The sequence below is a fragment of the Bubalus bubalis genome, chromosome 7, assembly GCF_019923935.1.
Source record: "Bubalus bubalis isolate 160015118507 breed Murrah chromosome 7, NDDB_SH_1, whole genome shotgun sequence".
Lineage (NCBI taxonomy): Eukaryota > Metazoa > Chordata > Mammalia > Artiodactyla > Bovidae > Bubalus > Bubalus bubalis.
Genome location: NC_059163.1, coordinates 76950122 through 76977906, shown reverse-complemented (window position 1 = coordinate 76977906; position 27785 = coordinate 76950122). Strand labels below are relative to the sequence as shown.

At 37.5% G+C, this 27785-nt stretch overlaps 1 protein-coding gene across 5 annotated transcripts in view; it reads right to left on the bottom strand.

The window, feature by feature from the left end:
• KCNIP4 (potassium voltage-gated channel interacting protein 4) overlaps positions 1-27785 on the bottom strand; it is a 1300658-nt gene that overhangs the window by 152564 nt on the left and 1120309 nt on the right. The window lies entirely within an intron of this gene.

Sequence of the window (27785 nt, the reverse complement as noted above, 5' to 3'; positions counted from 1 at the left end):
TGCTTACACAATCTAAGCAGTTAGCAAAAACATAAATGCAGAGTTTTAACTCATTAAATTCATTGAAATGATTAATACTAGTCACAATATTGTACATGTTGAGGTACAAATGATTCCCACAAATCATGTCAACATGGGTCCATAATGTCATATTTAACTAAACGGTATAGTTGGAAAGATCCATAACACTTTAATCCTAAATTTTCTAGCAGCACTAAAGAAAAATCAAGGACAGCAAATCAATGTCCCTAAGATAGATACAAGTAGCTTGTCCTTCTAATTTGACTTTTAGTAACTAATGCTTTAGGCTGACACACAATGTGAAATACTGGCCTTGAAGACAGGCAACTCTGTCTGCCTCTAGACATTTTTATTTATTAGAAACTGAGTCAGGAAAATCTGAAGTTAAAATTTATCACAGCAGCTGAGGGGCTATATCTTGCTAAAGGAAATTAATTTTATGACAGTTTGGTAGACATTGTCTGATACCGTTCCATAAATAATTAAATTGACCACATCAAAATATTGCCTAAGAGAATTTTTTGAGTTGCATAAAGTGAAGTTATATTTTGAATGCAAATGCAAAATAGTATCATATAAATAATGAAGTCTCATACCATGTGCCAATTTGAAAGTAATGCAATAGTCAAATGTTTGTTACATTTGTCAAGAATTTCATAACTTAGAAGCTGGCAGGCTGAATGAATGGCAAGATATGTAAAATATTGCTTTAAGGCAAATATCCCTTGAAGTTTGTAACAAAAACTCCAGCCATCCTTTTCAACCTTACAGAAACATCCAATTAAGAACTTAAATTACCGTCAAGAACATGTTCTTCAAATAAAACATAATCCCTCTATAACTCACACTAACTAGGCTTCACCCCAAATACAGTGGGACTAAAATTTTAATACTGAAAATCCTTAGCATCACTCATTTCAATTTCATAAATGTCTGTTGATGCTTTAGTTTGATCCTTGATGCCTTCTCTTTCCAGGGATCTTAGAGTTTTATTGGAGAGAGAGTGAACTTTTAGGAAATAGAAGTGAGAAAAACAAACAAACAAACCCCAAAACGCTTTATTCAAGGCTGATTCTGTGTCCTCCTCTATCATTCAGAACTCCTTACACTATTGAAGTTATTAGATTCTCTGGCTCTTCCAGGTCTCCATGAAATGAAATAGAAGGCTATTTAGGAAACCCCAACCATCCTATTTCAGACATCTGCTATGACTAAATATTATAAAAGGCACATTATAAATACTGTCTTATATAAATTTCTTAAGAATCATTTATCAAGGAAGAAACTGAACTCAGAAATGTTTTAGTGCACTCAAGATCTGAAGTCTAAAAACCAATGGAATGTGTCTGTGAACCTGGTCTGTCTGAACACCACGGCCACAATACACTATTTATATTTCATTCATCTCTGTCTCTCCAGCATCATACTTGATGTGTAGCATTGGCTGTTTAATACATATTTGTTAAATGAATGAATCAATCAATGTTGGTTGAATTCCAAAGGAGAAAGGAAGACTCCTTGTTAATGAATAAATCATGACTTTTTCAAGGTTTCCAAAACCAATTAGCATTTCCTTGGGACAATCTGAAATGCCAGATCCTAGCAAACCTATCTATCAATTGGAGAAAAGGATATTTGGAAAACTGAGCCTTGAAAACTTGTTGAGCCATCATTTCGTTATTCAGTGGCCTTCGGTGTTAGGCTGCTGATTACTGGGAGTTGTAGGAGCAGTAGGGAACCCAACATTGTCAACAAACTTTAATAGCCTGAAGTAACAGTGCTATTAAAGTATACTCAGTTTGTAAAAAGGAACAGATTAAAGTTATGAAATTGAGATAAGATATCCTTACAGACAGAACATAATATTGTGTTCTCAGGCTAAAATTTCATAGGAAGCTTGTGCAAATGGTTTTCTGGTAAGAGAAAGTGTTGTATAGTCACTAAGTCATGTCTGACTCTTTTGAGACTCCATGGACTGTAGCAAGCCAGGCTCCTCTGTCCATGGGCAGAATACTGGAGTGGGTTGCCATTTCCTTCCCTATCGGATCTTTCTGACCCAGAGATCTAACCTATGTTTCCTGTATTGTAGGCAGATTCTTTACTGCTGAGCTACCAGGGAAGTCCAAGGGAAATTATGGATCCTATTTTATACTATGTATGAATAAAGCCACTGATTTCAGCATGACCTCAGGATCCCATGTGTATAGAGCCAAACATGACAATTTGTCTAATGAATGTTTTTTTATAACCAAGATAGATCTGAGGTTCATGTAGGCTTCTGGGGACACTGAACTGAAAGAGTTTGAACTTCTTGTTAATGATGATAGTAACACATGCCTTTTTGGGAGTACTTTACAAAGCACAACCCAATTTGATCATCAAAACAGACCTTGTAAAATAAGCTAAAGGGGTATACTGCAGCACAGGGAACATAGCCAATATTTTATAAGTGTAAATGGAGTATAACCTTCAAAAAATGCAAATCACTGTTGTATACCTGAAACTTATATAACATTATACATCAACTATATCTCTATTTTTAAAAAAAGTTTGAAAAGTAAAACAAAATCCAGTCCTGAGATATACATGTTTGGTATTATATTTTGCAAATGAGAACATTTAAGAAAGTTTAGGGAATGTATTGCTCAATTGCCATCTAGCTGAGACTCTATTCCAAGGCTTCTCACACTGGTTCCTCTTCTCTGTTCTAGCTACTTAAAATGGTTCTCAGACTATCAGCCTCATCTGGGAGCTTGTTAGGAATGCAGACTCTTGGGAACTACCCCTGAGCTACTGAATCATAATTTGCATTTTAATAAGATCTTCAGGTGATTTGTATGCACATTAAATTGTGAAAATCACAGTATACATCATGTCATGTTAGTCATCTAGAATGCCTCGACTTTGAAAATCTCATCTGGAGTTGATATGAAGGAGGGGTTAGGGGAGGGCACTATCATTAAAAATAAGCTGGCAATCTCTGAATCTTCTCAAAACATAACCAGGTTTAAATACTGATTGCACCAATAATGTAGATATATTTAGTTTGGATGCATTCATGCTGAGTCACTTCAGTCATGTCTGGCTCTTTGTGACCCTATGGACTATAGCCTGCCAGGCTCCTCCATCCATGGGCTTTCTCAGGCAAGAATACTGTAGGGGGTTGCCATGCCCTTCTCTAGGGGATCCTCCCCACCCAGGGATCAAATCTGCATCTCTTATGTCTCCTGAATTGGCACGTGTGTTCTTTACCGCTAGTACCACCTGGGAAGCCCATATTTAGTAATGGTTAAGATAATAGACTGTGAGTCCTGTTTCACCATTTCCTGTGTGGCTTTGGGAACACTCCCTAACTCTTGAGGCTTCAGTTTCTCATCTGGAAATGAGGATAATAAGCACACCACTCTCAGGAGGCTGTTGTGAAGGTCAAAGGAGCTGAGGACTCTGAGCTGGTGCATGCTGAGCATGCAGCAATGCTCATTATTTTAAGGGTGATTCACAACAGAGATTTACTCCATATTACCAAGGAAAACTTTAAAATAGGTTCTCTTGGTTTTTCATTAAGTTAATCCTTTGAATTCTCCCAGAGACTCACTTCGTGTTAACTCTGACCTATCGAATTCTGTCAGGGGCACAAGGGCATTGTGAGTTTCAAAAAACTATCCCAGAAAAAACCCTTGACACATTTCCTAGACTTTTCCTCTCAAGGAGTATTCATTTTATCTATATTTTGATCCTAAGAGGCCAAAATCATTAGGTAATGGAAAGATTTGAGCTCCCACTTTTGTGGGGGACCTGCAAGTCTGGCCTTTAGAGAACTTGATAAACTTTAAAAAATTGTTTTTCTTTAAATCTGTGGAACAGCTGAAAGGAAGTTCAGATGAGTTCTCTTCTCTAGGGGTCTGCATAGAAGAGGATGAAGGAGAGTAGTCAACTGAGCTGCTGGAAGACAGAGGAAAGCTGCAGAAATTGAGTTTTAGGGAAAGGAGCTGTTCACAGCAGGGTTAGCTGAAAACGAGGAACCATGGGGTCCTCAGTTCAGTCTCCTAGCCCCACCCTGCTGGTGCATTGGAGCATTTTAAATAAAGGAATTAATTTATCTTAAATTAATTGGATCTGCCCCCTCTGGTATGTGTAGAGGTAATATAAATACTGAACTTCCATTCCAATGAGCCAATGAACATGAAAAATGCTTTATCAAAACATATTGAATAGCAGTGAGTTATTAAAATAACGAACAAAGACCTACTGTAAAGCACAGGAAAATATACTCAATATCTTGTAATAACTTATAATGGAAGAGAATGAAAAAAAGTATATATATTTACACATGTTTGTATAGCTGAATAACTTTGCTGTACATCTAAAACTAAGACAATTTGTAAATCAACTATATTTCAACGAAACTTCTAAAAATAAAAAAGAAGTGAGTTGGTATTAGTTAACATTAGCTAACGTTGTTTCTCACATGTGAAAAATTTCCTAGCTTCAGTATGTGTGGTGTATAATATAAAATTAGGTATTGTAAACCACTAGGGTAAAAGTATGTGAGGCTATGAGGCTAATAGAACTCTGCTGTTCCTGGATGCAGAATCATCCGTCTTTAAGGACTAACAAATCCATAAAAGGCAGATGGAAAACAAGGATCCCAAAACACTGCAAACTGTCAAGGGCAAACAATGAACTTAAAGCAAAATGAAACGAATGTATCCTCATTCTTACTTCTCCTACTGAAGAACAATCCTATATCTTTCTCTGATTGTTATTTTGCACCATTATTTGACTTAACGCTTCCAACACCTCACTGATTTCCACTGGGCAAATATTAAGGGGAGACTGGCCAGGATTAAAGCTGGTCTTCTCATCTTAAACGATCATTCAGTCCACCTTCTATTCCTCCTGTTACAGGAAAGAAGCAATTTTTTTCTTCATGTAGACTTAAAGACATAAGTAAAAAATCATGGGTCACAGATTTTACCAGCTCTCCGAAGTTAATTTTTTTTTAAATTTTCAAATGTAAAATAACTACTTTTCTTTAAAATATGAAGTAAAGCCACATCAATCTTTAAACACATTTCCACATATATATATATATTTTTAATTTCTCTATTTTTTTCTGCTGACTCTGTGATGCCCGCCTGGTGTTCTTTTTTCCTTTTTTTAATTAAACTTTTTATTTTGTTTTGGAGTATAGCCTATTAACAATATTGTGATAGTTTCAGGTGGACAGAAAAAGGATGCAGCCATACATATACATATATCTATTCTCTCCCAAACTCCCCTCCCATCCAGGCTGCCACATAACATTGAGCAAAGTTCCCTGCGCTATACAGTAGGTCCTTGGTGGTTATCCATTTTAAATATAGCAGTGTGTTCATATCAATCTCAAATTCCCTAACCATCATTTCCCCCATCCCTCCCCCCATCCCTCCCCCACTACTTCCCACACCTCACAACTATAAATTCTTTCTCTGTGAGTCTCTTTCTGTTTTGTAAATAAGTTCATCCACATCATGTCTTTTTAAATTACACATGTAGGGGATGTCATTTGACATTTCTGCTTCTCATATTTTGAAGGAACTGAGAATCATCTTCAAATTATTTTAAATTAGTTGATGCCTAGTTTTACCTACACTATCATTCATTCACTTGTGGCTTCTTTAGCTAAATTTGAAAGATTTGTCTCTGTTTTTCATTAACTTCTTAAACTTTATTTCTCTCTTCAACCTCATTGAGCTCTTTCTTTTGAATTTTGTCTTTTTTCTTTTTACTGATGAGTGAGTGCCTTTATTTTATATTTTATTTTTTCTTTTATTGTTTTATATGAGTATTTCTTTTGTCCAGTTTCTCACAAATTTTCAACATGTTTCATTCTGTTTGAAAAGTTTTGGCTCATTATTTTATTATATCTTCAGTTTTTATAACTTATAATCATCAATACTTTTTAATTCCACCTTGATTTTATTTTTTCTGTTAAGACCAGGCTTTTAGCCCGTTAAATTGCTCTCATTTTTATTGAGTTTTGGCTTGTTTCTAGCACTTTAAATCAGTTTTCATCATGCTAAAAGATCTTTAAGTTAATCTTGTTTTGCCCACTGTTGTGTTTACTTTTAACTCTTAATTTACAACAGTAGTCAGACCAAGTGGTCATAAGAGTGGCCTCTGGCTGTGGAACCTATGATCTAAACAATGGAGCTTATAATGGGGCAATATTACCTTCCTTCTTTGGTTTGTTTTCCTTCCAGAATACAAGCTTTGTGAGAGTAGTGGCCCATACCTGTTTTGATCTTGTTGTATCTCCATCGTTGGGCTCATCAGAGATACTTAATGAAATTTGTGAAGAGTAATAATGATTCATAAGAATTACTAAGGATTATGTGAATCTATTCACAACAACAATTTATTAGCACTATGTATCAGACATTCTCCTGAGAACTTTCCACCCATTAACTCACTTAATCTTCACAACAACCATATGAGGAAGTCCTGCCCTGGTTAGTAAGTGATAGAGTTCAAGTCTTGGACTTGAACCCTTGTACTCTATTGCTGGGTTTCCCAGGTGGCACAATGGTAAAGTCTCCTCCACCTGCCAATGGAGGAGACTCCAGAGACAAGAGTTCAAACCCTGGGTCAGGAAGATCCTCTGGAGTAGGAAATTGCAACTCGCTCCAGTATTCTTGCCTGGAAAATTCCATGGACAGAGGAGACTTTTGGGCTACAGTCCATGGGGTCACAAACAGTAGGATACGACTGAGTGACTGAGTACATACATACACACAATCTGTTGCCAGCTCACAGCCCTTAAGATCACTTGCTCATCTGGCCCATCATGAACCAACTGGTCAGTGAGAGGCAGGTACTATGGAAAAGGATACCTTTAAACAGACTTTTCTGCAATTATACCTAAGACATAACTAAGGTATGTATCCTCTTATAAATCAGTGTAGGCTAGCTCAAAAAAGAAAGAAAAGCCTGGAACTTATCTAGAAAATTCATGACAAGCTGGCAGTACTGTCATTGCCTGAGCAAACTGCTTTGAGTAGGTTCTCAACTCCTTCCTGCTCTGAGGCAGTCCTTGCAGTCTCACTCTATTAGATTATCAATTTAAAATCAAACACCGCAGGTGGGGCTGGGCTCTCCTTGATGGGCTCCTCTCAGTTTGCCAAAGATTTATGGAAGCAGTATTTTAAAGAATTGCATTTGCCCACTGAGTTAATTTTCTTCTCAGTTAGAATTCCATCATTCTTTAGCCCTAAGAGTAAAAATGGAATGAAGAACTGAATCAACTTAGAACTTTCTACATTTCTGTATGTGATATATTACCCTTCTCTAGTAGAATAACTCCCAGCTCTCATAGTCAAGCTGTTCACCCAGACTTGAGATTCAAGAGTTGAGAGAAAGTTTTCATATATGCTTAATTTTATAGGGTGTTATTGGTTTATTGATTTTCTAGGGTACTGCTGGTTTAAGACTACACTATTTGCAATCCTAGCCCAATCTTACAGACGTCAAAGCTTTGAAACTGTTTGTCAATTATGCAATGATGACTCAGAAGTTGTCTGTAACTTTCTGGGGAAAAAAAAAAACAACACTGTGGTTTTCATATTATCTTTTAAGGCAGGTGCTTATATTTTATCACTTATAAAGTTATATATTTATAAAATTAATATAAAAGTATCTAGCTAATGCATGGCATTGAAACAACTCATCTATTTCTCTAGCACTTTTGATTACAGAGCCCTTAACAAAAACATGTTTAATTAAGTAAGCCTCAATTGTTTTTTTAAATCCTGATTAGAAAATGTTGAACTAATAATACACTCTTAAATGATCAAATTTCAAAATATATGAACTTTATGCAAGAACTCTTGCTTCAAATTCAATTTCACTTCTGTCTAAACAAATCTATGAGGTTGTAATTCTCCTCATGATTATCTTCTAGGCATTGGATTTAGCAACAGACAGTAGTCAGAGGGTGTTTTAGGAAGAAGAAGGAGAAAGAGGGAGGGGAGGGAGGGAGGAGGAGGAAGGAGTTATCTTTGGAAGAATGTGTTTAAGGAAAACATTTTTTCAGCACAGCTCTAATATATTGGGTGATGTCATTAGAATTTAAAAATAAAAATATTCCCTTGGCTGACACAGCATTCTACATATAGGAGGTGTATTTGTTGACTAGGGGTGTTATAACAAAATACCAGACTGGGTGTTTTAAAGAATAGAAATATATTTTCTCACAAATCTGGAGGTTTGAGGTATGAGATCAAAGGGTTAACATTTTTTTTTCCCTTGAGCCTCTCTCTTCGGCTTGCAGATGGATGCCTTCTTACTGTGTCATCACATTGCCTTCCTCTGTGATGGAAAATCTCTTTGTGTCTCTTTCCCTTCTTACAAACACACATATCATACTGGATTAGGACTTCATCCTAATAGACTTTTCCCTTAATCATGGCTTAAAGTAACTCATTTCCAAATACAAATCCAGTCACATTCTGAGAAAGGAATGGAAATGTGGTTAAAGGATTTAACTTACAAATTTTGCAGAGAATTTAACACAGCCAATTAAAAGGGGGCTTTTCATAAATGTTTGCTGATTCCAAGAGGTAAATGACTATCAACTGGGCATGAAAGTGATCATGAGGACTGCTATGCAACATTCTGCTGGGGTGGTGGCAAATGGAGCTCGTTAATGTTCTTCTGGCCATCTGAAGCTTCATGTCCCCCTTCCCAGTCAGTCCCTTCCTTCTTGTCTGAATTATTACACTAATGTTATAACTGGTGACCCAGACTCATCTATATTTCACACTTCCATGAGACCAGTCTTTCTATAACATAATTTCAACATAACAAGACCACGTTCATTCACTAACCCATGCTTCAGAGTGTGTGAACTCCACTAAAACAGGAGATACTAGAGTGAAATCTTTCCATTGTTCTCATTGCTTACCATATAAATTCCAAATTCCATAATATGGTATTCAAAGTCATTCAGTATCTAGACCTTATCTACTTTTCAGTGTCCCTTCCACAAATATCCCTTATTGTATTCATATAAGGCTATTTTTTCCTCTTCTAAACATATTTTGCACTTTACAACCATACATCCTATACTCTTGCTTTTCATCTTCTCTCTTACCTGTAAGAAACCTACACATCCTTCCATTCTGGCTTTAGATCTTTACCATTGCATGCTGTAATGAGGCTTTGGGAATCCGTAGGTGGAAGGAAAAGGATAATTTAACTGTTTCTAGATTGTGTGTCTGTGGGGAATGATGGAGGGCTCATTCACTGGAGACCGTAAGGCAAAAGACAGGGTTTGTTATTTTGGGGATGTTGAGTTCAGCTTTGGGAGCTCCATGGAAACATATGGATCTGATTTGTTTACTGCTGAATCTTTGGTGCCTAGAACAGTTTTCACCACACAGAAAAACTCATTTGACTGAATGAGTATATGCTTATAGACCATGGTAAGAAAGAAATGATGCCACCTTAGAAATTATTAAGATCTAGTAAGAACCCATTTATTCTGATATAACAAAGTCCCAGAACCACAAAAAGAATAAAGCTTACTCTTGAGATTCATTATAATGAAGACTGGGTTGTAAATATTAACATAGGCTAAAATTAAGATGATTTATTTTCTCATTATGTAAATTAAAAGAATTTTTAATATATTTTTGGTCAATTAACATAAAATAGTCAAGAATTTTGACTGAAAATTTGGAAGCCCTAAGTTCAGACTGTTGATCCACTAGATTTGCAACTTTGGTTAAGTTACTGAAGAGATATCCTCAAATCTATATAAAATGCAGTCAATTAATACACCTATCCCATGTGATTACTGATTATGAAAAATCAAATAATAAACATTGAAACACATTAAAAACTGAAAATGTCATTGGATATTAAATATAGCCATGATAACCATGATAATATAGTTTTGCTGAGTAAACTCTATTGACAAATTCAAGTAGGAAACACATATTTAAAAGTATATTCATTGAGAATTTAAGACAGATTATTAGTTTGATAATTCAGAGATATGACTATTCACTTTGGTTTTTCTCTTTGTGCTGTTAGAATTTAGAATTAAAAATAAATGAAATTTCTTTGAATAAGCGACTATTACCAAAATATCAACATTATTAAGCTAGTTCCTCAAGTATATTTACTCATAGCTACTTTTTCTCACACATGAGACTCCTATTTAAAATATCATACATTTTATAATATTCCTAAGGACCTACTGTAGGGTATTAATCTAATTAATGAAATTATATAAATTGCTTCTTTATATCTATTGGGCATTTTGTCATTTTTTCTGAAAGTCTAATTGTTTGAATGCTACATATTGTCATTATGGTCTTTCCAGCCTGTTAATTGTGCTGAAAATTGATTAAGGTTTGTTTCTGCACATGGTTTGAAGCTCCCATCTAATATTTATTTATTGTAAATCTGGTAAGGATTCCCCTCAAATGGATAGATTAAGATTTATATTCAGCCATCTGTTTTCAACAGAGAATAGATCAGGGGTAATTTTGCAACTGTGACTAGGTTCTACGGACATTTCCTCAATGAATTTTTCCTTCATACCATCTTTTGCAGAACTGACAGCTGCCGTTTGTGATACTCTTCATATACATGTGTGCGGCATGCAGAGCTGTGTTTCTTGGGCAAGTTGCTTAAAATGCTAAGGCTCAGTTTCCTCATAAGTAGAGATAATATATATCTTAGGCAGAGATTTTAACAGTGTTTGCCTCATTCAGTTCTTTGAGAGCTTAAGTGATACCATTAATAAAAAGTGCTTATTATACTGCCTGCTACTTAGTAAATAGCTCACAAATATTTGGTATTGTTATTATTGGGATAACTTTAACCATAGCAAATTATGACAATCGATAAGTGGAGACAATCTCATGCCCACATCAGGGATTGAGTAAATTAATTATGATAACTCCAGATGACAAAAATGATTTGTAGCAATTAAACGTTGTTATAGGAGAACAGGAAAATAGGAATGTGCTCTAGATCCACTGAGAAGTGAAACAGTAGGCTACAAATAGTATGCTTGTAGAATATACTAGAAGACATCCACCCGAACATTACTAGTGGTTATCTTTGGATTCTTGCCTTTTATTTTTTGTCTTATTTTACTTTTGTATTTTTCTGCTTTCTTCCTAGTTTTTCCTAGAGTGCTATTTATGTACTAAAGAAAACTGCTTACAAGAAATCTATAGTCCTTATCACTCAGTGTACAATACTTCCCATTATTAGGTACTCACACAGTGATTGAACTGGCTATTCATATCACTGTTGGCTCACCACCCCAGCAGAGTGAGATTTTATAATGTATACAACCCTCCACCAAGTTCCTTATGCACAAGCACAGAGGACACAGACTGTTATCCCATTTAAGAAGCCCAGTAGGCTCTCCGGCTAAAGGGGCTGGGACTCATGAATGCCAGAAACATTCTCCCATGTTCTCCTTAGTAATTTTGTCAAATAGGACACATTGAATTGGTCACATTTACATGTACTAATTCCAGCCTTCTTTTCCCTTGCCTGCCTCCACTGTAAAGACTGAAAAAAATTTATTCACTTCACTTGTTTTCTTTCCATTCAAGATGGAAGAGGAAGTACAATTTGGGCAATGAGATATTTACCAATGTCTATTTTGTTGTTTCCATGGGTGGGTGGCAGTTTGTGCCTTAGGATAAGTTGACAGTTATGACTAGCACATCATTTCCCTCCCACTTGCCTAAGAGTAGGTACCACTGGGCCATTGTAGTTATTTTACACCATGAATGAAAGTCTAAATCATTCCCTAAATGATGCTAGCCCTGACATTACTGAGGTACTAAATTCATACCAACAAAAACTCTCTGCTTCCAGTCTTCTCATAAAGTGAAAAAATAAACTCCTCTAGTCTTAAGCAACCACTAAGTTTTTCAATGATTGTAACCTTAAATTATCCCTAGTCAATACATCATTTCTACGTAGTCCCACTGAGATCCAGATCCTGTTGGGTTTGCTATTTTTTCAATTATTATTTTGTTATAATTGTGTTTTTGTCTCTTTTTATTCAGATTTCCTGCACTGACTCACTTTCACTTTAAAATAGTAAACTTATTCCCCATCCCTCAAAGACTATTTCTCATTCAAAGAAGACAGAAAGAGTGTGTGTATGTGTGGGTGTGTGATTGTGTGACTGCATGTGTAATTGTGTGTTTATGTGTGTGTAGTATGTTAAGGGGAGGGGCTTTTGATAATCACATACACTTTTTGTCAAAAGGATATGGCCAAGTAAAACTAACCTTTGTAAGGCATCATCACCTTTCAGATCTACCTCACTTGGCCTAGTTCACTTCTTTCTCCTCTTCTTTATTTTAAATTGGAGAATAATTGTTTTACAATATTGTGTTGGTTTCTGTCATACAACATTACAAATCAGTCATAACTATATATATATATATATCCTCCCTCTTGGGCTCTGCCTGGACCACCCCCGCCCCCCAACCATCCTGCCCCTCTAGGTCATCACAGAGTGCCAGGCTGGGCTCCCTATGTTATATGGCAGCTTCCTACTAGTGATCTATTTTATACATGCTAATCTATATATGTCAGTGCTACTTTCTCAATTCATCCCACTCTCTCCTTCCCCTGTTGTGTCCACAACTTCTTTTCTTCTTCCCTGCCTCCTTCAACACCACCCCAGGGTTAGGAAAGTAAGATACAGGGCTAAATTTGACAAGAATTGTGACCATAATCCAGGTCTCAAAGAAGAACTGAAGCAGAATAAATCTAAAGAAAATTTCAGGAGACAGTGTTTTCAATCTTTTTCCCACTCCCATATTCTAACTTCTCTCTAGTCCTTTCCTTTAGAAGTTTAGGGATCTAAGAGTAGCCTCTGGTTTACTAAAACTTGGAGTATCTTACCCCAGTTATTGATATCCATGGTGTAACTCTTTATTCCAATATAATTATCTCTTCTGATCTGATCTCTCCAATAAAACTCCCCTCCTCTTTTATTAGAGAAGCTGTCTGATGACACCGAAGACACAGTTGTTCTAGTTCTTGTTTTGAGCCCCTGCCTGGCTCAGACTCTTCTGAATGTGACATAGTTCCCAGGGGAAGCCTTTGGCCTCCTTTCTAAGAAAAGCTTTGCCTCCTACTTTAGCTGAGACTTTGGTTTTTTTCCTAGAAAAGGAAATAATAGCTGTCTGAATCTTTTGATATCCTGAGAATCTCACAATGAAGACTTCTACTCGAAAAGAAAAAATGAGCTACAGTGCAAACTGTATTTCTAATTTGAGAAAATCATATCAGATTCATTAGGAGAAAAACTTAGACTTCTTGTAGCAGGAGTTTTCTGTCAGTTTCTCACAGGGCTACCCTTTCCTCTGGTTAAACAAAGAAATGGCTTGTTTGATTATGAAAATTACAAATTATTCTTGTTTATGAAAATGACCTTATTTTATGACTAAGTTTGCGGTAGAGCACAATGATCATTATGAATATTATTAAACAAGTGTCCAGTACTTACTTGTTAAATCAGTAAAACAGGTTTACTTATTTTACGTACTTATATAATGTCCTTTACTGTAATATGCATTTTGATTGCTTACTCTGTGCCTTAACTCTGCATGTTTTCAGTTTCCATGGTTCATCATTCAAGAGCCATGCACTTTTGGCTTAAAATTTTGATAGACTACAGGGAACATTAACAAAATATGAGCAGAAATATGTTTACTTTATTTTACTATTCCTGCTGCTTTGAGGTGGGATTAATTAGTTTTAAAAGATTATGCATGAAGGAGAGGAGGGTGGGTAAATCCGTGGTAATAGTTCATAACTTCAGTGTTTTCAGCTCCCATGACTCATTGTAAAGGTTAAGGGCAGTGAGGGTGAATCACATTGTTGTTCCATCCACCTGACATTTTAATGACCTAGGCTGGCAGTGATTAACTGAGGCTTTGCTCCTAAGACTTTTCTTTTTCTCTATTAAAAATAAATCAGTGTAGAAATGGCCTTCATATATTGCATTCACAGCCTTCTTTGACTTACAAAATAAATTCTAACCTTTTTTTTACTTTCAACTATTTATAAACAAGTTTATAAGCCTATCAAACAGATTTGTGAATGACTCTATTATCACCCCAGTTGCAGAAGCCAGAAAATCAGGAATCGTTATAGAGGACTTTTGCCTTCAATTAATTGTCCACGTAGACAGACACCAGATTGAATTTCTGAAGTGATAATCTGATCACATTCCAATCCAGATCACAATGCATCAATGCCTGCTTAGTACTCCTCTGCTTGATAACAAGCTCTTTCCTAGTTTCACCACCTGGTTACTTACTAAATCTCATCTTCTCCCACACCCTTGCCCAGACTGCTGCTGCTACTGCTGCTAAGTCACTTCAGTCGTGTCCGACTCTGTGTGACCCCATAGACGGCTGCCCACCAGGCTCCCCCGTCCCTGGGATTCTCTAGGCAAGAACACTGGAGTGGGTTGCCATTTCCTTCTCCAATGCATGAAAGTGAAAAGTGAAAGGGAAGTCACTCAGTTGTGTCTGACTCTTAGCGATCCCATGGACTGCAGCCTACCAGGCTCCTCAGCCCATGGGATTTTCCAGGCAAGAATACTGGAGTGGGGTGCCATTGCCTTCTCCGCTTGCCCAGACTAGGGCCTTCTTGATCTGGTACTATGGTTACAAGAAGGCAGATTATTTCATATTGGTGGCAGGGGTGGGAGGAGGGGTGCAATTAGAGTCACTTCTCTGACTATCCTCCAGGTTAAGTCCCACATATATTTCAAAGTGAAAGAAAGTTAAAGTGAAGTCACTCAGTCATGTCCGACTCTTTGCGACCCTGTGGACTGTAGCCTACCAGGCTCCTCAGTCCATGGGATTTTCCAGGCACGAGTACTGGAATGGGTTGTCATTTCCTTCTCCAGAGGGTATTCTGGACCTAGGAATCGAACCCAGGTCTCCCATATTGTAGTCAGACACTTTACTGTCTGATCCACCAGGGAAGTCACATATATTTCAAAACTCAGATTAAAGTATAACTTTAATCTGAAGTAAACTATCTCTGTATTTTCAGATGACATTATCCCACAGAAAAAATCTGAAGGAATCCACCCAAAAACACAGTTAATAAATGAGATCAGCAAGGTCATAGTATATGAGATCAAGATACAAAATTCAATTCTATTTCTCTAAAGTAGATATGAACAAGTCAAAAGGAAATTAGGAGAACAATTTCATTTACAGACTCAAAAAGAATATCATGATTAGAAATAAATTTAACAAAAGAAGAAATTTTTACACTAGAAACTATGAAATGTTGAAAGAAATTTAAAAATACCAAAATAAATGAAATATTACCCATGTTTATGGATTACAAAACTATTTTTCAAGATAGTAATAACTCCAAATTGATTAGCAGATTCTATATAATCCTTATCAAAATCCAAAACAAAAAAGATTTTGTTTTAGGTATTGACAGGTTAATTATAAAATACAAATGGAAATATGAGGGACTCAGAAGGCCTGATAAAAATCTTGAAAAATAAGAACAAACTTGGAAGCCTCACGTTTCTTGATTCAAAACTTCAAATTTATATAAATCAAGGCTGTGTGGTATTGGCCTGAAGACAGGCATATAGGTAAATGAAACAGAAGAGTCCAGAAATAAACCTATACAGTTATTTATGTTAGGTATAGCTTTTTTTGTTTTTTAACAAAGATGCCAAGACAATTCAATGGGAAGAGAATCAGATCAAATCAGATCAGTCGCTCAGTCATGTCTGACTCTTTGCGACTCCATGGATCGCAGCACGCCAGGCCTCCCTGTCCATCACCAACTCCCGGAGTTCACCCAGACTCATGTCCATCGAGTCCGTGATGCCATCCAGCCATCTCATCCTCTGTCGTCCCCTTAATATGTAAAAGATTGGATATTCATATATAAAAGAATGAATTTGGGCCCATAACGCATATCATAAGTAAAAATTAACTCAAGATAGGTCAAAAATTTAAATGTCAGAGCTAGAATGATGAAATTCTTACAAGAAAATATAGCTGTAAATCTTCCTGACCTTGAATTAGGTTTCTTATATATAAAACTTAAGCCTAGGCAACCAAAGAAAAAATAAATTGAACACCATCAAAACTAAGAACTTTTTGAAGGATATCATCAAGAAAAAACAGCCCTCAGAATAAAAGAATCTTTTTTCAAATCATGTATCTGGTAAGGATCTACTATCCAGAATGTATAAAAAACTCATATCTTAACAATAACAATCTTAAGATAACCAGATTTTAAAATGGGAAAGAGATTTTGATAGAAATTTGTGCAAAGAAGATATACAAATGGCCAATAAGCATGTGAAAAAGATGTTTAAATCATTAGCTATTAGGAAAATATAAATAAAAACCATAATGAGATACCATTTTATGGATATTGCTGCTGCTGCTGCTAAGTCACTTCAGTCGTGTCTGACTCTGTGCGACCCCATAGACGGCAGCCCACCAGGCTTCCCCGTCCCTGGGATTTTCCAGGCAAGAACACTGGAGTGGGTTGCCATTTCCTTCTCCAATGCATGAAAATGAAAAGTGAAAGTGAAGTCGCTCAGTCGTGTCCAACTCTTAGCGACCCCATGGACTGTAGCCCACCAGGCTCCTCCTTCCATGGGATTTTCCAGGCAAGAGTACTGGAGTGGGGTGCCATTGCCTTCTCCATTTATGGATATTAGGATGGCTATAATCTAAAAGGTGGACACTAATGATTGTTGGAGAAGATGTAGAGATATTTGAACACTTCTTTCTGATGGCAGGAATATAAAGCAGTGGAGTCACTTTGAAAAATGGTTTAGAAGTTCCTCAAAAATTAAACATAAAGTTATCATACTGGCCAGCCATTCCAATCCTAGATATATACCCAAAAGAGTTGAAAATATGCTTATAGAAAAACTTAGACAGAAACGTTCAAAGCAGCACTATTCATAACTGACTGAAAGTGGAAACAATAAAAATATCAACAGATAAATGGGTAAACAAAAGGTGATATATTCATTCAATGGAATATAATTCAGCTGAAAGAAAGAATGAAAGAGTAATACCTGCTACAAAATAAATGGATCTTGAAAACATCAGACCGTGTGGAAGAAGTCAGACACAAATGTCACATGTTACATGATTCTTCTTATATGAAATGTCTTGAATAGACAAATCCATGAAGATAAGAAGTAGATTAGTAGCTAACAGGAGTCAAGGGGAAGAGAGAATGAGGTGTGAGTATTAATGGGTGCTGGGTTTCATTTGAGGATGATGAAAATGTCCCAGAATTAGCTAGTGGTGCTGATTGCACAACCTGGCTTATATACTAAAACTCACTGAATTATATATTTTTAAATGGTGAAATTTATGATAGGGAAATTATATCTCGATTAAAATAGAAACTCAGTTTAGCTACTTTTGCTGTGCAAATCTACCTAACCTGTAAGTCCAATTCCTGTACTCTTTTCCCAACTAAACCAGGGCAGTTTGCAATTATAGGCAAACATGTGTAGTGGTTAAACAGGTAGGGAGCTGCCCCACGCCCAGGGCCATGGGCGGCGGCCTGGAGGAGCAATCCCATGTCCAAGGAGTGGTGGCTGCACAGGCGCCGGAGGGCCTAGAGGAGCTATTCCATATTCAAGGTCGGGAGGGGCAGCGGTGAGGAGATACCCCTTGTCCAAGGTAAGGAGCAGTGGCTGCTCTTTGCTGGAGCAGCTTGAAGAGATACCCCAAGTCCAAGGTAAGAGAAACCCAAGTAAGATAGTAGGTGTTGCAAGAGGGCATCAGAGGGCAGACATACTGAAACCATAATCACAGAAAACTAGTCAATCTAATCACAGCAGGACCACAGCCTTGTCTAACTCAATGAAACTAAGCCATGCCCTATGGGACCACCCAAGACGGGAAGGCATGGTGGAGAGGTCTGACAGAATGTGGTCCACTGGAGAGGGGAATGGCAAACCACTTCAGTATTCTTGCCTTGAGAACCCCATGAACAGTATGAAAAGGCAAAATGATAGGATACTGCAAGAGGAACTCCCCAGGTCAGTAGGGGCCCAATATGCTACTGGAGATCAGTGGAGAAATAACTCCAGAAAGAATGAAGGGATGGAGCCAAAGCAAAAACAATACCCAGTTGTGGATGTGACTGGTGATAGAAGCAAGGTCCGATGCTGTAAAGAGCAATATTGCATAGGAACCTGGAATGTCAGGTCCATTAATCAAGGCAAATTGGAAGTGGTCAAACAGGAGATAGCAAGAGTGAACGTCGACATTCTAGGAATCAGTGAACTAAAATGGACTGGAATGGGTGAATTTAACTCAGATGACAATTATATCTACTACTGCGGGCAGGAATCCCTCAGAAGAAATGGAGTGGCCATCATGGTCAACAAAAGAGTCTGATATGCAGTACTTGGATGCAATCTCAAAAACGACAGAATGATCTCTGTTCGTTTCCAAGGCAAACATTCAATTATCACAGTTATCCAGGTCTATGCCCCAACCAGTAACGCTGAAGACGCTGAAGTTGAACAGTTCTATGAAGACCTACAAGACCTTTTAGAACTAACACCCAAAAAAGATGTCCTTTTCATTATAGGGGACTAGAATACAAAAGTAGGAAGTCAAGAAACACCTGGAATAACAGGCAAATTTGGCCTTGGAATACGGAATGAAGCAGGCAAAGACTGATAGAGTTTTGCCAAGAAAATGCACTGGTCATAGCAAACACCCTCTTCCAACAACACAAGAGAAGACTCTACACACAGACATCACCAGATGGTCAACACCGAAATCAGATTGATTATATTCTTTGCAGCCAAAGATGGAGAAGCTCTACACAGTAAACAAAAATAAGACCAGGAGCTGACTGTGTCTCAGGTCATGAACTCCTTATTGCCAAATTCAGACTGAAATTGAAGAAAGTAGGGTAAACCACTAGACCATTCAGGTATGACCTAAATCAAATCCCTTAAGATTATACAGTGGAAGTGAGAAACAGATTTAAGGGACTATATCTGATAGATAAAGTGCCTGATGAGCTATGGATGGAGGTTCGTGACATTGTACAGGAGACAGGGATCAAGACAATCCCCATGGAAAAGAAATGCAAAAAAGCAAAATGGCTGTCTGAGGAGGCCTTACAAATAGCTGTGAAAAGAAGAGAAGTGAAAAGCAAAGGAGAAAAGGAAAGATATAAACATTTGAATGCAGAGTTCCAAAGAATATCAAGGAGAGATAAGAAAGCCTTCCTCAGCCATCAATGCAAAGAAATAGAGGAAAATAACAGAATGGGAAAGACTAGAGATCTCTTCAAGAAAATTAGAGATACCAAGGGAACATTTCATGCAAAGAAGTGCTCTATAAAGGACAGAAATGGTATGGACCTAACAGAAGCAGAAGATATTAAGAAGAGGTGACAGGAATACACAGAAGAACTGTACAAAAAAGATCTTCATGATCACACAATGGTGTGATCACTGACCTAGAGCCAAACATCCTGGAATGTGAAGTCAAGTGGGCCTTAGGAAGCATCACTACGAACAAAGCTAGTGGAGGGGATGGAATTCCAGTGGATCTATTTCAAATCCTGAAAGATGATGCTGTGAAAGTGCTGCACTCAATATGCCAGCAAATTTGGAAAACTCAGCAGTGGCCACAGGACTGGAAAAGGTCAGTTTTCATTCCAATCGCAAAGAAAGGCAATGCCAAAGAATGCTCAAACTACCTCACAATTACACTCATCTCACACGCTAGTAAAGTAATGCTCAAAATTCTCCAAGCCAGGCTTCAGCAATATGTGAACTGTGAACTTCCTGATGTTCAAGCTGGTTTTAGAAAAGGCAGAGGAACCAGACACCAAATTGCCAACATCCACTGGATCATTGAAAAAGCAAGAGAGTTCCAGAAAAACATCTATTTCTGCTTTATTGACTATGCCAAAGCCGTTGACTGTGTGGATCACAATAAGCTGTGGAAAATTCTGAAAGAGATGGGAATACCAGACCACCTGACCTGCCTCTTGAGAAATTTGTATGCAGGTCAGGAAGCAACAGTTAGAACTGGACATGGAACAACAGACTGGTTCCAAATAGGAAAAGGAGTACCTCAAGGCTGTATATTGTCACCCTGCTTATTTAACTTATATGCAGAGTATATCATGAGAAACGCTGGGCTGGAAGAAACACAAGCTGGAATCAAGATTGCCAGGAGAAATATCAATCACCTCAGATATGCAGATGACACTATCCTTATGGCAGAAAGTGAAGAGGAACTAAAAAGCCTCCTGATGAAAGTGAAAGAGGAGAGTGAAAAAGTTGGCTTAAAGCTCAACATTCAGAAAACGAAGATCATGGCATCCGATCCCATCACTTCATGGGAAATAGATGGGGAAACAGTGGAAACAATGTCAGACTTTATTTTGGGGGCTCCAAAATCACTGTAGATGGTGACTGCAGCCATGAATTAAAAGACGCTTACTCCTTGGAAAGAAAGTTAGGACCAACCTAGATAGCATATTGAAAAGCAGAGACATTACTTTGCCAACAAAGGTCCGTCTGGTCAAGGCTATGGTTTTTCCAGTGGTCATGTATGGACGTGAGAGTTGGACTGTGAAGAAATCTGAGTGCCAAAGAATTGATGCTTTTGAACTGTGGTGTTGGAGAAGACTCTTGAGAGTCCCTTGGACTGCAAGGAGATCCAACCAGTCCATTCTGAAGGAGATCAGTCCTGGGATTTCTTTGGAAGGAATGATGCTGAAGCTGAAACTCCAGTACTTTGGCCACCTCACGTGAAGGGTTGACTCATTGGAAAAGACTCTGATGCTGGGAGGGATTGGGACAGGAGGAGAAGGGGATGACAGAGGATGAGATGGCTGGATGGCATCACTGACTTGATGGACGTGAGTTTGAGTGAACTCTGGGAGTTGGTGATGGACAGGGAGGCCTGGCATGCTGCAATTCATGGGGTCGCAAAGAGTCGGACATGACTGAGCGATTGAACTGAACTGAAGTGATAGAGATAGTGCCTTTTTTAAAATTCCTCTCTAATTTTATGATTCTGGGCAAGTTGCTTAATCTCCCTGGGTCTCCATTTCCTCATCTGTAAAATATTGATAATAACACACCTAGTTCACAGGGTTTGATGAGGATCATCTGATTTAATATTGCAAAACACTTGGAGAAGTACCAGGCATTCAGTCATTCAATATGTACTCAATAAATTAAGTATTAATATTAAGGCAATTGTTATATCATGTCTATTATTATTATTCAGCTTCCATTATTGCTACTGTTATTGTTATCATTAATATATGCTGAATGGCAGGTTGGAAACCTCATTCTAAAAACTCTGAGTCCACAGAGAAGGTGGGCTCCATCTTTCCTCTCTGTGAACTAGAAGCATTACAAACACACATAGTGATGTGCTACAAATAATTTTTGCTACACAAAAGGTTTCCCCCATTACTAAGTTAATAATACTAGGCAGGGACTGTGTATCCTGCCCCGTGGCAATCTCTGTGGGAAGGGGTTCATTTGTTAAGCATCAGGGCCTCAAAACATTGCTGGTGCATTTGAAATGAACACAGTCTTTCTAAAGAATGCCTTAGTCATATGTATCACAGTTTTAAGTACATATAGCCTTTGACGCAGTGTTACTATTTCATTTTTAGGAATGTACTCAAGGAAACAACTGGATGAATATAAAAAGCCTAACTCATAGTAGTCCTAAAATATTGGTTGATGAACTCTGAGTTTATGACTATACAGTTAATATCCTTTGTTATTTTAATATGGAGAATTATACTGATTGATCTTCAAATGTTAAACCAAGCTTGCATACCAGAAATTAACCCCATTGATCATGGTGTACTATCCTTTTTACATAAAACTGCATTCAACTTGCTAATATTCTCTTAAGGATTTGTATACCTGTGTTCATGAGAGATATCGGTCTGTAGTTTTCTTGTCCTGTAATGTCAAGTTTGGTTTAGTTTTTGTGTCAGAGTAACATTGATCTCATAAAATTAACTGAGAAGTGTTCTACCTTCCTATATTTTCTGAAAATGTTTGGTAAGATTAACATTATTTTCGTCTTTAAATATTTAATAGAATTCACTATGGAGGAGTTTTCTTTATGGGAATATTTTTAATTACAAATGCAGTGTAATATACATGTGCTGTGCTGCACTCAGTCCCTCAGTCATGTCTGGCTCTTTGTGACCCCGTGGACTGTAGCCCCCAGGCTCCTCTGTCCATGGGGATTCTCCAGGCAAGAATATTGGAATGGGTTGCCACGCCCTCCTCAAGGGGATATTCTCAACCCAGCTGAGCCACCAGAGAAGCCCAAGAATACTGAAATGGGTAGCTTATCCCTTCTCCAGGGAATCTTCCTGACCCACAAATCAAGCTGGGGTCTCCTGCATTGCAGGCGGATTCTTTACCAGTTGAGCTACCAGGGAACCTATTCAGATTTTCTATTTTTGTTCTGTCAATTTTAATAATTTTTGACTTTTAAGAAATTTATCCATTGCATCTAAGTTGCCAAATGTACTGCTTAGGGTTGTTCTTGGTACTTCTTTATTTTACCTTTATTGTGTGTAGCATCTATAGTAATGCATCCTTTTTCATTCAGACTATTAATATTTTGTGTTTTCTCCCATTTGTTTCTCAGTCAGACTAACTATAGGTTTATTATTTTATTGATCTATGCAGACAGCCAGATTTTGTTATTTTCATCTATTTATAAATTGCTTTTCTATTTCCCATTTCATTGATTTCACATTTTACCATCACTTTTTCCTACTTTGGTTTTCATTGGCTTTATTTTTTCTGGCTTCTCAAAGTAAAAGTCTAGATCACCTTTAAATCTTTGTTGATATGAATTACTGATTTAAAATATAAATATTACATGTTTTATTGTTATAAATTATATATTTTATTGTTATAATCAGTAATAGCTATTGTCTCTTCTGCACTTTGCCCAACGGTATCACTGTAGACATTCAGATATTTGTGGTTTCCCAGTGACTGGTCCCAGGATTTATTTGGAGTCATACCATGCCTCTTTAGAGTCCACAGCTCAAATGCAGTCTGGTAATGATATCTTTGGCCAAATTGTGTAAAAATATTCAAGACAGTGACCAGCCCACTTAAGTTGGACGACGTACTAAGCATAGTGTAATCTGCTTCTAAAAACCGTGTTTGCCTATTGACCACAGAAAGAAAGACCTGCCTCTTTTGTAGAGTCTTTAGGAATCAAGAGACAGATCTGAGAGGTAATAATTCCCTGAGAAGTCCTAGATATATTGGTTCCCTAAGAGACTGCTCGTACATACTAGAGAGTCAAAGAAAATTTTCTATTGTGGTTTATATTCCCTATCCAGTAAGGTTTTTTCTCTCTCCAAACAGTGACTTTACTCATCAGTTGATAACCTTCCAGCATGACATTTATTTCTTTTAAAGTGCCAAAATGTTTATTCTTTACATGAATATTTGTTTGATATCTCCCAGGAAAGAAAAAATTACACTAAGTTTCTTGTCCTATACACCAGCCCTTGCAACCAAACCTTAAGCAATGCTTTTTCAAGTTCATCTTCAGAGCTACTCAGCACGAGTGCAAACAAAATGAGAACATGGTTCATTACTTATTTTTAGGAAGGATGAGTTCCAGAAAGAAAATTAAAACTACAAAGATAGTTGCCTTGTGGTACATATTTTCAGATTGGGCAAAAGGAACAAAAGGAGATATTTTAATTTATGTATGCTTAACAGTCAGCATATTAATATATATCAATTAATACAAATTGATTTTCTGTCTGCAAAATTTAGAAAATACCTATATAGTCAGTAGGTTTTTTTCTAAAATAGCATTCCATTAAAATTAGCTTCAAGCCACTCTGGGAAACAATCACTTTTCTTGTTTGTCAGGCAAAAGATTTAATGTTTGCTACTATAGAACAAAGAAGAAAATAGATACATACATTTGTATGTACGTAAGTAAATGTACACAGAACATGTAAAGGATTCAAAACGGAATAGTATCTAATCTACTAGTCAGTGAAGAAGTAAACATTTTGTGATTTTAGACACAATATTTAGCACAGGTTTAGCATTGCCAACATGACTCTACTCTCATCTTCACACAGAAGCATCATAAAAGTGTTTCCCTTCAGTTTAACATTGCAAGGGATGAATAAGATTGAATATTTCTTTAATGCCAGAGAAAAAAATATTTTTTCCTCTGGATACACTGGTGTGGAAAAGTCCTTTCAAACTGAATTTTTAAATTTCCATTTTTGAATTCTTTGATCATATGGCTGAATAATGGGGGGAAAATTGTTATGGCTCAAATATATATATATTTATATATATTCCTGAGTTCATTTGTGAGAGAGACAGTTCAGGTGAACGGATGAATGAGTTCAGTTTTCGGTGTTTCTCAGTCCTGCCATCCATGAGGTTACTCCGTGACCCTACCACAATCAGCTCTGTCCACCCCAGTTCAGAATCAACTCTCTCATCAAATGTTCTCTTCACTCCCTCAAGTCTTTTTCACCCCAAAAGCTCTCTTCTCTGACATGCACTAATTTTTCCTGTTTACATGGCCCCAAAGTGGCTCTTTAGAAACTCTTTTTGTGGTTGCCATGATACACTTGGTTTATCTTATTAAAAATAGTAATGATATTGCTTATTTCTCTCATGAAATTTTCTGTAGATTTATCTAGTAATGGAAAATACATATGTGGTCTCCATGTGCAACTCAAGGGGGAAATAGTAATATAAAATAGATGAGAAAAACAGCAGGGAAGGGAAAATGAATTTCCTATGAACTAAGTTCAAGTGATTTTAGAGGTTCACTTTAATTGATAGTCCTTAGCATCCACTCAAGAAAAAAATCAGAAAGAATATTACTTATTATCATAGCATGTTCTGGATGCAGTTTATGTTAGCTAAACTGAAATCTAGTTTAAAATTTCTCCCTGTTCACCCAAACCCTAGAGCAAAGTCTTGCTCACGGAGTATACCACTGATTAGTTTTCAAACCATTTGTTTCTAATCTTAACTGTCCTGCAGCAACAGCTAAGCCAAATGCATAATCTACTAACCTTTTTCTAATAATCTCTGATATGATTAGCTGCTCTTATGTCCTAAGCTAGACTGTTTTTGCTTAACCCCAGTCATCTTTATTTCCCTTCTCTTCTTTCCCTCCCTCACTCACTCTTTTTTATTTTTTGGCTCTTCTACCATTAAAAAATGTTATGCTTATCACATATTTTTTGAAGGAATCTTGCCTCAGTTCTTTTCTCTAGAGGGGGCAAACATGTAATTATTTACATTTCTCCCCATTGTCTTAAGAAATGGCTGTCAAATACCTTCTGTACCAAACTCTGCTTTGCCCTGGAATGCAGTGGTGAGCAAAGACTAGATCTGGTCCTGTCTTCAGGAAGCTTATAGTCTAGTAGGAATGGGTGACTTAGTCACACTAATGTCTATATAACCACAAATGACTCAGTGTCCTGAAAGAAAGGAAATTGAGTTTCCAAAGAAGAATAAGAATGAAAGGGAAGAATAAGAATGAAATGGGATGCTGGGAAAGGGCAAAAGGACAGCTGGTGATGACATCTCAGGGATGAGCAGCTTATGTTTGTCACACAAATCTGATTAAATTCTACCCTTACCGCAAATTCAATCTAACCCTTTCAGTGGCTTCCCATTGCTCTTGAGATTATATTCTCAAGCTCTGCTTATTGTGAAAGCTTCTCTTGTTGCAATACCTCCTTCTTCTGCATACTGGTGTCTTTAGCACTCTTAAGTACTAGATGTTTTATCCACCCTCCTGACACAGGGCACTGCACCTGCTCTTACATCTTTAGTTCCTTCTTTCTCTTCATGTTCTGCTTCCTAAAGAGGTCTTTGTGGGCACATTTTTAGGGCCTTATTGCTCTCAAAGACTGCCTCCAATCATTCTTTATCAGACTGTTTTGACTTGTTTACTTCATAAAACTTTTTATGTAAAGTTACACTTCTCTTGGCTTACTTGTTTAACTCTCTCTTCCACTGGAATATGAACTGCGAGAGAGGATACTTTGTGGGGTTTTACTTATCTCTTGGGGCTTCCCAAGATGGTAAAGAATCTGCCTCCAATGCAGGAGACCTCAGTTCAATCTCTGATCAGGAAGATCCCCTGGAGAAGGGAATGGCTACACACTCCAGTATTCTTGCCTGGAGAATCCTGTGGACAGAGGAGACTGGCAGGGGTCGCAGAGAGTTGAACACGACTGAGCCACTAATGCTTTCGCTTATCACTCAAATTTAGCACTTGGAACAGTGCCTGGAAATGAATGAATGAATCAAAAAAAGATCCGTTTTTCCAATTATACCTAGACATTTAAATGACAGCATCCGAATCTGTGTTGTTACATAATATCTCATAAATTGGCTGTTAAAACATTTACTTCAATTCAACGAACATTTACTGAATACCTCTTACATTCCAGGCATGTGTCAAGCACTGGTGAGAAGGTTTGGCAGGAAAGTCACAGTGAGAAAGAAAACCTGACAAATGCTTCCATGTATTTTACAAGAGAGAAATGCCAAGACTTGCTGGATCTTTGTTATAACTGACCATGTGATCTTAACGAAGGGGACCCATCCCAGGCAAAGCCTTACCTCCCTGAATCTCAATACAGAGTTTCAGCTCTAGAAAATGCATAAAATTGCATTATACAATTAATTTTCAGGTAACATGACAAGAATTAGAAAACATTTAGAAAATTGAAAGATCTAGTCTTCCAAAAGGTATTTGCAGAGTCTTTGACAGAGCAGTGATGGGAGATGAAGGTGGAAACTTACTTACTGATCACATTGGGAAAAATTTTGTCTGTCAAGTCTGTAATTTAGAACTTAACTGCTAACAATAAAGGACTCGGAAAGATTGTAATAGGGCCAAGCTTTGATTAGCCATGTGGTTTAGAATGCTCACTTTCATAGCCATGCCCAAGATAGATGAGACAGAGTTACTAGTTGCTAGATTTCAGAAGGTACATGCTGTGGCTTCAGTTGTGCCTAATACTCATGTCTCCATAAATTGAAGTGCTAAAGTCCTAATCCCCAATAGCTCACAGATCAGATCAGATCAGATCAGTCACTCAGTCCTGTCCGACTCTTTGCGATCCCATGAATCGCAGCACACCAGGCCTCCCTGTCCATCACCAACTCCCGGAGTTCACTCAGACTCACGTCCATCGAGTCAGTGATGCCATCCAGCCATCTCATCCTCTGTCGTCCCCTTCTCCTCCTGCCCCCAATCCCTCCCAGCATCAGAGTCTTTTCCAATGAGTCAACTCTTTGCATGAGGTGGCCAAAGTACTGGAGTTTCAGCTTTAGCATCATTCCTTCCAAAGAAATCCCAGGGCTGATCTCCTTCAGAATGGACTGGTTGGATCTCCTTGCAGTCCAAGGGACTCTCAAGAGTCTTCTCCAACACCACAGTTCAAAAGCATCAATTCCTCGGGGCTCAGCCTTCATCACAGTCCAACTCTCACGTCCATACATGACCACAGGAAAAACCATAGGCTTGACTAGACGAACCTTTGTTGGCCAAGTAATGTCTCTCCTTTTGAACATGCTATCTAGGTTGGTCATAACTTTCCTTCCAAGGAGTAAGCGTCTTTTAATTTCATGGCTGCAGTCACCATCTGTA